Consider the following 11,059-nt stretch of genomic DNA (forward strand, 5'->3'; position numbering starts at 1 on the left):
ATTTGCGATGGCATTTTCATTATTTTTATATTAATTGATTCAATGTTTTTTGAGACCGAGGCTTTCTCTTGGCCCTACATATGAGACGCCTCTGAGCAGAGATCAGCTATATATACATGATGTTACAGTGATGAGCTTCACTTGCTGCGTGCGATTCTACGCTGCATACGGAGTGTACTTCTAGCTTAGTCCATAAAGGGGGGGGGGGGGGGGGGGGGGTGACGGTTCTCTATCATTCGGTGAAAATTTCTCGTGTGGCAAAAGGGGCATTTTAACAGCGGCGACGCTATTGTTGTATAGGACTGTGATGAATATAAGATATTCTAAGTATTGTGCTTGTTGTCAAACTATTTGTTAGTTCAACTCTAGGGCTTAACTATGCAACGACTTAATTTAACACCAGAGTTATTCTAACGACATTAAGCACCGAGCTTGGGTTTCCCGTGGAGGGACACTCGGGTAAACATTCGAGAGTATTCAGTTAGAAAAAGGCCGCCTTCAAGCTAGGTGTTTCTCTTAAAAATTCAGACAGTCAAATATGCGAGCATGGCTCCATATTCTATTCATATATTTGTGCCCACAACACCTTCGGCTCAAACAATACGATTCGAGATTTTTTTAATATCTCTTTTTAATAAGAAGCCTCTGCGTATAATTAATACTATAGAAATTTTCCAGGCACATCATAAATAGCCTGTAAGCAATCTATACGGACCTGTCTACTGAAACGTAATTAACATGAGGCGTTCTGAATATATTTTTTTTAATTTCTGGGTTTTCATTCGACACTTCTATATTTTTGTCATGTATAGTTCTGTCTTATTTACCGTACAATATTTCCATGCAGCTCTCGATTCCGCTTTTATTGGTGACGAATTGTACGCTATTCGCACACACACAGTATGCACTGGAAGCTCACAGTAGGGCACACAAAAATATTAACTGAAAATTATTTTTTAAGTTTTACGTTCATAACGAAGGAGTTTATTTACTGAGTACGGCGGCTGACGCATGTGGCAGTTCGGATGCCATGAGACACAGTGGCCAGCCGAAGGGAACAGTGTTTGCACGATCCTTGTGCGCCGAAGTCTGGCGATGACGATGAAATGCCACAGCGCTGAGCGTTTCACGTTGTCTTCTTACAAGGGCCCTGCATGACGGAATCGCCATCCCGGAGACTCACAGAGAAGAGAGAAGGATCACGCGGACAACCTCACGGCTATGGCGGTGGTGGTTCGAAGAAGGCTTGAATGGCTGAATTAGATAGTTAACTGGTGATGTACAGTCCTGAGCAAAAGTGGTATACAACACTCAGCCAGTGACGTAGCTAGGGAAAAGAACATTGAAATGCCATCTAGCGACAGCGTAAAGGGCAGCGGCACCGACACATGCATGTGCATAAAATGGGGCACCACCACTATTGTCTCGATCTTAGATAAGTTGGCACGCAATTTTCTGGAGCTTTGTAACTGGCGGAGCGTTGTACACCATTTTTGCTATCGACTGTACGTCCAACGACGCGGTAGGAACCATGGTATTTGGTAGGAAATTTGCAGTTGACAGGAACCCATAGACAAACGAAGCTATTGGAGGAGAAATCGGAGTAAGCGTGTCGCTGTTGCGCAGGTCTTTGTGATAGCCATGTATGTCAGGGGTAGACGTTGCATGCAGGCCAGGGGACGCAATTCCTTTGCCTTTTGTGCGGTTTCGAATAGAGCAGTAAACGCAGAGGTTCTAACTGATCAATTGAGCCTCACCCTGTAATCTCCTTCCCGTTGGCTGAGCGGCGTTAACTGCTGCGCGAGTTTACAAATTGACATTATAAATCAGAGGGAGCAAGCAGGATAAGACAAGTGAAAAGAGAATACGGTGATGAGTGCAAACTTGATTATGTAGTTGAAAGAAAACAGAATACCCCCTTATAACAAAAAGTTACTTTCGCAGCACTACCAAAGAAATAACTCGTATGAGTACAACCGAAGTCTAAGTCACTATAATTGCTTATCAAAACACAAAACCACCACATAAGGGTCATTGATTTCGCAAGGCAAGCATAAATTATTAATACAGCGCAGAGACAGCAAGCAAACACGCGCCTGACCATAAGTAATTAGCGACAATCGGGATACAAGAAAGAGAAAAGGGAATATACCGATAAACGTTTGGGCCGTAGTTTGTAATTGTCATTCTAGCCACTCCCTACGAAACGGTCAATCATTTTCTTCATCCGCATATTTATCAATTAAATTGTTGCACATTGCATTATACCATACCAATTATTCATGGAGCAGGGTGGCCGCGTTTCGATGAAAAAAAAAAAAAAGCTCAAGCCTTTGGACGCTGCCGAAAAATACCGAGCGTTAGCTCAGGGTTCTTTAGAAATGACGGCACAGTGCTCTCGCACCTGGACCGCGGAAGCTGATCTGTTCTCTCCCGAAACCCAGAGAAGAAACCCAGCCGCGGCAATGTTTCTTCAGAATGGTTTTTCATGGCCAAGTGACCGCGCTTCCGGAAATGAAATCAGCCAAACAAGCTTTAGCTCTAACCACTGGATGGGAAAGTGATGCATATAAGCATCTCACCCAAACGTATCCTCCTGTCCATCTTACCATGACAAATGGTTCCTGTGTGAAGCTCCCAAAAAACATTTCCCATTAGGTCTATGTTGCAGCGCCGCTTGGCCAGAAACATACGTGTGCGCCAGATACGGAAACACTGACGGAGCGTGATTTCATCGGTACAGCCGTAACAGATACTGCGGTGTAGTTTGTTTCCAAACCTCGGATTGCTTTTGCCATGATTGGTGTCATGTGCGAATGAACTGAAAAAAGTTAATTAAACATTACAAATAGAACCCCATTCTGCAGAATTTCCACCCAGTTAAAAAAAAAATGCCGATATCCCTCCCAATGTAAGGCAAAGTGCACTGAGTTTGCACAACGGCGCATATTTCTGTACCATTGTAGAAGTTTTCTTACTATACTTAGGTATTTGGTAATATTTTCTGGACGTTGGCTACTGCCACGAAGGACAGCCCAATACTACATGTAATACTGCTGATAGCACAAACATTTCTGTTCATACTACAAGTTCATGGGGCAAAGCACTAAGAAAGACTACAATACATTTTGATAGGGAGTACTTCAATGCAAGTTTGTTACTAAGAAATACCCTCGTCTTTTTATTTATCCTTTGTTGCCTTTCATAACAGGAGATGACACCATTTGGTTCTTCTTTCAGTTTTACACTAATATTTTCTGAGACTTACCTTATCGCTAGGATAACTTTTTTCATGTGTAGTATAAAAGGACGGGGGCGGAGGTGATTTGCTATAACTCGTAATTTGTTGCCTTCAATACTATATCCTAAAACCAAATAGCACTGTCAAACAATTTTTATTTTCACAAAGCGCTGCGTGTTCTTCTAAGAGCAAACGAAAACAAACTTTCAAAGACTATTCTGCGCAAAGCCGAAAATGTTTATTTCACCAAGCTGACGACAGTAAACATTCTCTCTGCATAGATGTAGTCTCACGTCGTTCTCTGGACACCTCTTTTACGGTTATCATTGGCAGGTACCAGGTTTTCTTCCATCCATCTTGCACTGAAGACCTATGGATGTAACTATGTTGTTAAAGCTGTCACAGCAAAATCAAGAGAATAAAATTTAAACCATGGTTGAATACGCGGGGAACTTTATACGTCAAAAAATGTGAGGGCTGCCGAAAAGTGAGTGCGCCAAGCCTGGACATTCCATTGAGTGGCACTTACAAGTATTGGCCCATCACTACTTCCAGCGCTATCCTCAGGCACAGAAGAAAAAGCTAAAAAAAGGCGAGCGCATTGAAGGTAATTCTATTCCTTTCTTGGGAGCGCATGGAACACACCCAGTCAGCCTGCTGTTGTGCCAAAGGCACCAGGTATATTCCCATTTGGCCCACAACAGTGTTGAATGGTGTACTATGAATACAAATTGTAATGCTTTTTTCGAACAGTTTTAAACGTCTTTAATTAACAAGAGACAACATATTATGCTAACTTATTCCCATTGTGTTTTCAAGTTTTAACACAGAGCAGGGTAATCTCAGTAGCGTATATGAGCATTCTTAATACTTAGATTGCTGAGCACAATGCCTTGTCAGCACTGTCAGGCTGGTGCGAATGACTACCACAACTTTAAAATTGTAGTTACACACTTCACGATGCAATTTCGCTTACTCACAAACTGTTCAAAGAATCATTATCTTCTGACTCCGTAGATAGCTCTAGGGTGATGTTCGGCGAATATCGTCTTGGACATTAAATAATATTTTTGTATTTAGGAAGTTTCGAAAATTCGCACTAGGATAACCACGCTGAAATATCTAACTCACCGCCACTGCAAGGACAACCTCCAAGATAGGATTTGACATCACTGCCTAAAGGCCAATGAGTTTCCGAGCATCCCTTGCCGACGCTGTTGTTCCTCTGACGGCATTTGTTTCCCTCCCACTCAGCCATCCGGACACAGCAAAGATTTTCAAGGCAGTCAGCGTCAGTATCACAAGGTGTTCCCGCGCCGTAACGCTTGCAAAGTGCGAAAAAAAGACATGAGGGTTCATTCGTCTCTTGCGTGAAATAATTACAAACTGACACATGTAAGATTCATGGCATGTGATGATATTGAAGGAAAACTATTTCGTATTTTGCTTCAATAAAACTTGATCCGTGGATACATTTGGTTATGCTGATTTTGGACCGGCAGAAAAAGGTTCAATTATCACTGAAAAATGAATATCTTCAAAATTTTACGCCACTTCATCTAAACCCGTGGTGGTGGCACTACCTAGAAAAATGTCTTCAGTGATTCAAAGTGAATAGCTCTGCGCCTTAGCCTTAAGCATCAACAAAAAATACAGTTACGATACACTGCATGCGAAATCTCAGGCTGACGTCAAAAGAAAGTGGGTAACATTTTTAGCCAAGCTTATAAAAATTCCGTTTTCAGTCATGGTGATGTATCTATCTTTATAATTTGGCAATCTGTACTAGCAAGCTAACTTTCGGTGTCCCTCTATTTCTACACAATGAAAAGGACTGTTAATTCTTCCTTTTCGCTCTAGTACCAATTTATTTTCTATCTGAACTGGACATTACATTTTGCATTTCAGGTCATATGTGAATCACATGTTAAGCGCACCAGATTATTCTCTTTGGCATAATAGGGCATGTTAAGTATTCAAACCACATATATTTGTATTGCAGATGGACGTGTCACTAGATGAAATAATTATACTTGGTTGTGTACAATCAGTGCACTATAGCATACGGTCTTAAGGCAGCATTAGTGGGTACAGTTTTGTCATATGCACGCGGTGCTTCCATCTTTATAGTTCAGACGGCTAGGTGGCATCGGTTACAAACAACTAGATTAAAGTGCATAGAAAAACTGAATGACTATTGTCACCTCGTCTGAAGCGATCACATTACAATTGGTGATGCTAAACATCATTCGATGGACTTTGCTTGCCTAATTAAAAAATCACAGACAGAATATATACTGTACGGCTGGTACTATCTGCTAAATATGGTGAGCTCGAAAACAAGGTTTGCTGGAATAACAATAAAGCCCTAATTATTTTAGATTTTTACCTTTCCTGCAATCGCACACGCCGAACGTTGCATCATTAGCAATTGCCAAATAGCGGGCGGTAACGTGACACCAGGTGTCACGCTTATCTGAACACAGTTTCAAAGCACACCAAGTACACGATTCTAGTTTCAAGCCAGAGCGTGATACAAATTGGTCACATACATTGCGTTGATAGCATTCTGCTATATGCAGAATCGCTATAATCACGCTGATCACCAGAATGGCCGTTAGTGACTTCGATGAGTACATGATGGTGCCTGACCCGGTGCTGAATTGAACCGGGAAATGAGGTCTCATGTTTTATACAGATGGAAGAACTTTTGTCCGTTTAATTTTTGGTGAAAATGTCAACCTCATTATTCTTTTTTTGTCTGGAACAGGTTTTCACCAGTGAGAGCAATGCTGATTGTGCAAGCGTACAGCAGTGTATACAGTGCACAGAGTTTTTCTATCGAAGCGCTCTTTAAAAAAAATCTGCGCGAAGCAGAGCTTTCGTGAAAACAATATGCTGCAGAAAAAACGTTCAAGCTGTCGGCTGTAGTGATTTGATCGCATCAGAGAAGTACTAAATACTGCCCTGCCTGCTTTGTTCTCTTTGCGTTTTGTTCAATCCTCTGGAAGTCTCGGATGCAGCACATGCCCCCGGACACAGTCAGGAACAAGGGGGAGGGGGGGGGGGGTGACAACCAATGAAGAGATCTCAAATCCCTATTTCCCAACCAATCGATTTCAAATATTGAAAGTTAACTATAGTAATCAACAGAAAGTCGAAAAGGCTCTAATTTTTCTCTTCAATATCCCAGACGCCAGGCAAACATCGAAGCTCTATCGAATCCTTAACACGTGCTCTTTCCTTTCATTGAAAATTGTTCTGGTCAGTGAAGTCTGTCGCAGTGATTAATTGCTGTTGGTCATTGTGAACGATGAGCAATCCAAAATATAATTCTATATTTCATGAATAATATCAGTTCTTTAGGTACTGATAGTGAGTTTAGTACAATGGTGCCTTGTAAATACAACCGTCGTTAGTATGAACGATCCGGATTACGGACGCCGTTCCGAGACACAAACGTTTTCAATGCGCTCAGGAATCATTATTGTGAAAACTCACCGTCTGTACATCGCACAAAGAAACTTTGGACAGGGCCGTTTCAAAAGGGAGAAGGAGGAAGTCACTACAGCCGTAAACCTGATGATTAATTTCTTCATTTTGAGTGCAGAACGCTGGAGGAACGTAATTTAAAAACGCAAATTTTAGGTTTTTTTGCCTTACTGTTTGCCTGTCTTAAATTGTGACATTGGCTAGTCTTCCAATCATATCAAATTTCCTTCTACTATATCTATATCACTGAAGAATACTCTGCAGCTTGTTCCGCGCAGAAAGCTCCATGCAGCAACTTTGAGCAAAGTGGCGATATGTATTTTGATGATGTGCATAAGCTTCTTCACCGCCAAAGCACCGATCTCTGCACTACCTCCTCACCCAGCTCATTAATAGGCAGTCTCTTGAGCGATAACTGTGTCCTCTGGCCGTTTGGGCATTTTACACCAAGCGATCAAGTGTTTCGACCGTGCCAGATTTCGTTCGCAAAAATCGCACCACATCGCCTATACTCAAATATTACACTTACCGGCGTCCTTTTCTTTTTCGAAAAATTTTTGACGCCCGGTACTTTTATTTCACGGTATAACTATCATATAATGCAATGAAGAATTTTTTGCATAAGTATTTTAATTTCTAGATTGCTTTATTGTAATGGAAGGCCATATTATTATGTTTAGAGTCACGAAACAGTTTATTTGCAATTTTCTCATAACACGGAAATGCAGCAGGCAGAGAAGTATGAGGAATTAAAGAATTTGAATTCATTTAACAAGCTCACAAGGAAAATGCAATTTTAAGCAAAGAAAAGCAGTCTATCAAAAAGGAAAAATCAAGAAAAATATTTTATCTCAAAGATAATACACATGCTCCCAAAGAGGAAATTCTATACTTGCTGTGTGAACAAAAATGAAGCACTTTTCACCTTTATTATCTACGAAATGATGTTTTAATGCTCGAAGAACACATTTTCTAACGAGACTGTTAACAAAGCTCCTTTCGATGTTTTCTGTTTCTGTTCCACGTGCAATAAATTGCTAAAGGTCTGGTGACTCCCTTAACATACAAGCTCTAATCTCGCTGAAGCATAGTTATAGTTAAAGACGCTAATTACGTCCGCGAGATCGCTGCTTCTGGTCGCTGTCAGGGGAGAACAAACCACGTTTACTTTCTTAAAAACATTGCCTATGATTATACCTAACTTGCTAGTAGGCATAGAGATTCGTCGCAAAAATGTTGCAGTGTAACGGTACCAGTACGCCTGCTCGAATACATAACCGGGTTTGCATCGAGACCATAACAGAACAACTCTGCTACCACTTCAAGCCTCTACATCGGATCCCCACTCCAACGCTCCTCACGTCTGTGCACTCCTGGGCGACAAATCAAAGAAACCATGCACAGTTGCAGCCATGTGTACATTTCGCTGTCAAGAAGTTAAATACGTTTTCACAACTTTCGCTGACGCTTGATTTATTTCATCGGTGCCTTTTGATGGAGCATGCGCATGAGTGCACTCTTGTTTGAAGTGACGCTGATTAGTTGTGTATATCAACAAATTCTTACAAAAAATCTCAATTGTTATTGAATGCTCAACCTGATTTTACACTTTTTATTTCTTTCATTTGAACAGTTTATTTTGAATTTTGTGATGATGATGATAATGATGATGATGATGATGATGATGATGATGCGCAATCTGACTTCCCGCTGTCTCAATCACACTAAATATTCAGACATTAGGCTTTCCAGAGGTGGAGTTTAAAACAAATTTTGTGCACAGCATATTGAAGGATATCGCTTCGGAAATCTCATTCAGCTATATTTTAATGTGCTTTATATAACAGAAACATTGTGGTTTGAAAAAGTACCCCCTTTGTATCCGCAGCTTTCTTCCTCACTACGCGATTTTTTCCACGCTAAAGTGACCTTCATGGGCAACACCTAGTGAAACGCCACCGTAGAGACTCATTGAATGCATGAGCATAAAGGAGTCTTTACGGAAGTAAACTGGGGTCGGCAGCCTTGTCCATCAGCGACAATGTTTGATTGATAGACAGGATAATTATATTATACACTACAGCGGGTATCTCATACCCGCCACAATGCTCACAATAATGTAGCGCCATGCATGTGCTGACAGGAATAAAAGCTTATAGGCCAGGCGATTGAAACATCACCGTATGCCTAAAATATTTGAACTGAATAAAGTAAATGATTTCTATTAAAAGAAATGACAAGAATGTAGAAGTTAGGCTGTCGGAACTCATGCAAAGAGTCTTGCCTTGCGTGCCAAACACGCTGCCTCCTAAGACGCAGTAGGTTTTTTTTTCTATTTTTATTACGCCGCTCTAGATTCATTTGCACGACTTCAGAACAAGCGGAAGTACATATATATACTTTGTTGTTCGTCTCTTAACACGGTTTTTACGACTGTTTGCTAATAAAGGTACGTATAATTAAGACCACAATAGCCCACCACCGTGTTGCATTACCTGAAGTGGAGATTAGTTCTTCCCTTAATTTTTGTCATTAGTTGAAGGGCGACAGCTGTTAATGGCCTGACCCTAAGTGTTACCTCCGCATAGTTGTATCAGCTGTCGTAATCCATACGTGGTAACAGCAGCTAAGGATAAAGAAGGCTGGCGTGGAGGTAGGAGGGCACGGGCCACAGCGGACGAATATGAAGTCACAAGGTGGCTGCTTGCTTTCCACCACCACCACCACCACGGTAATCACCCGCAAGGCAGGTTCTGCGGGGGAATGACGGCTTAACATCTCAGGCATAGCGTGTGACCGGAGGGCACTAACATTTGAAGAGTACAAGGTCCTTTTACAGAGGAAGAGGGGCAGTATGGTGAGAGTAAATGAATGCAAAACCAGTAGATGGCCACCGTGGAAATCTTACAGCTACCGTAGAAGGACAGTATGCCGAGCATGTAGTTAGGTAAGATAAATGGAGGGAAATTATCAGGGGAATCATTCGGAGCATGGTTACCCCAGAGGGAACACGACTATGGGGAAAGGCAGGCAATCGTGTGGCCAACTGTTGTTGTAAAAAAAAAAAAAAAAAGCTCAAATGATACTTAAGCTTCGCTTTTGGGGCATTGTGCGACAGCCCTGATGGCTCTCACATGCGGCTCCTCTTGCGGACCCTCACTCGCATAAATACACTTTACTATTTCTTTAATCACTGATCCCTCAACTCGGGCTTGTATCACCTCAAACGTACTCATTCGCATACAGTTGTAAGGTACTACGTTACGCTAAACACAGCCTGAGATAGAAATAAAGCGCCGAAATAGCCAAACCGTACCAAAGTGCCCTGCGGTATAGAGTTAGCTTATGTGAATCGTGATCCAAGAGTAATGGGTTCGATTCCCATCTCCCTTCTCCATCTGATAGGAGCTGTCCCAGTTGGCAGCTCTAGTGAAGTCGGCCAGGTATCTTGGTTTCGTGACGTCACGCTACCCACACACCAATAACTGCCCGGCTATAACCTGCCCACTAGCACCTGACAAATGGATCCTTTTGAGTTTTCTTTTACACTGCTAATGCCTAGTTTCAACAGGATAGCGTCAAAGGTCTTTTTCGTGAAAAACTTCCGTATCGGCGTCATCGGCCAGGTTGTGGCCCGTGATAGTTGGCAGGTGAATCGGCTGGGCACTGAGATTGTCGTCGGGTTGTGGCAGGTGAGAAAACTATCTAACATGACAGGAGCTGCCAGTTTGAGTTGCTCATTTGATAGGGAAATCGAATCCACTAGGACCATTGCACACCTTGTCAGCCACGGTACTCTTAGGCCGCATAGACCTGTTCGTGCAACTTGAATTAAGTTGGACAGGTCTAACCGTTTCCTTGAAGCGTTTGGACAAGAGGCCTTTGTCAGAGGACCTGCTGCTGGGCGCTTGACAGGACAAGGGTGTCCAGTCAGTGCGGGTTCTTTGCCGTTTTTTTTTGTGCGCCACCGGACGCGATGCGCGCTTGTAAAGCGAGCTGTCGTGCCTGTGTATTTTTTCATATGCCCTCTCCCACATTGTCACTCATCATGATCCTCTTTCTTCTCCCCTTCCCCAGTGCAGAGTAGCAGGCCAGAATTTAATCATTCCGGCCAACCTCTCTGGTCTTTTTTTCAGCAAATCCGTCTATTGGTTAAACCGCTACTTTTTATCAATGGGGATTTTCTCTGACGTAACGTCGTAGCTTGTCACTATTGCTATGAAATGTCCGAGAAGAAGAGGCACGGATTAAAGCATAAGTAATTTAACGAGTAGAAAAGTTAATATACACGAATTATGATTTATAAGTGAAACCGCAGACGGAACA

Source organism: Amblyomma maculatum, chromosome 9, assembly GCF_055883805.1.
Source record: "Amblyomma maculatum isolate TAMU_Amacu chromosome 9, ASM5588380v1, whole genome shotgun sequence".
In the NCBI taxonomy this organism is placed as follows: domain Eukaryota; kingdom Metazoa; phylum Arthropoda; class Arachnida; order Ixodida; family Ixodidae; genus Amblyomma; species Amblyomma maculatum.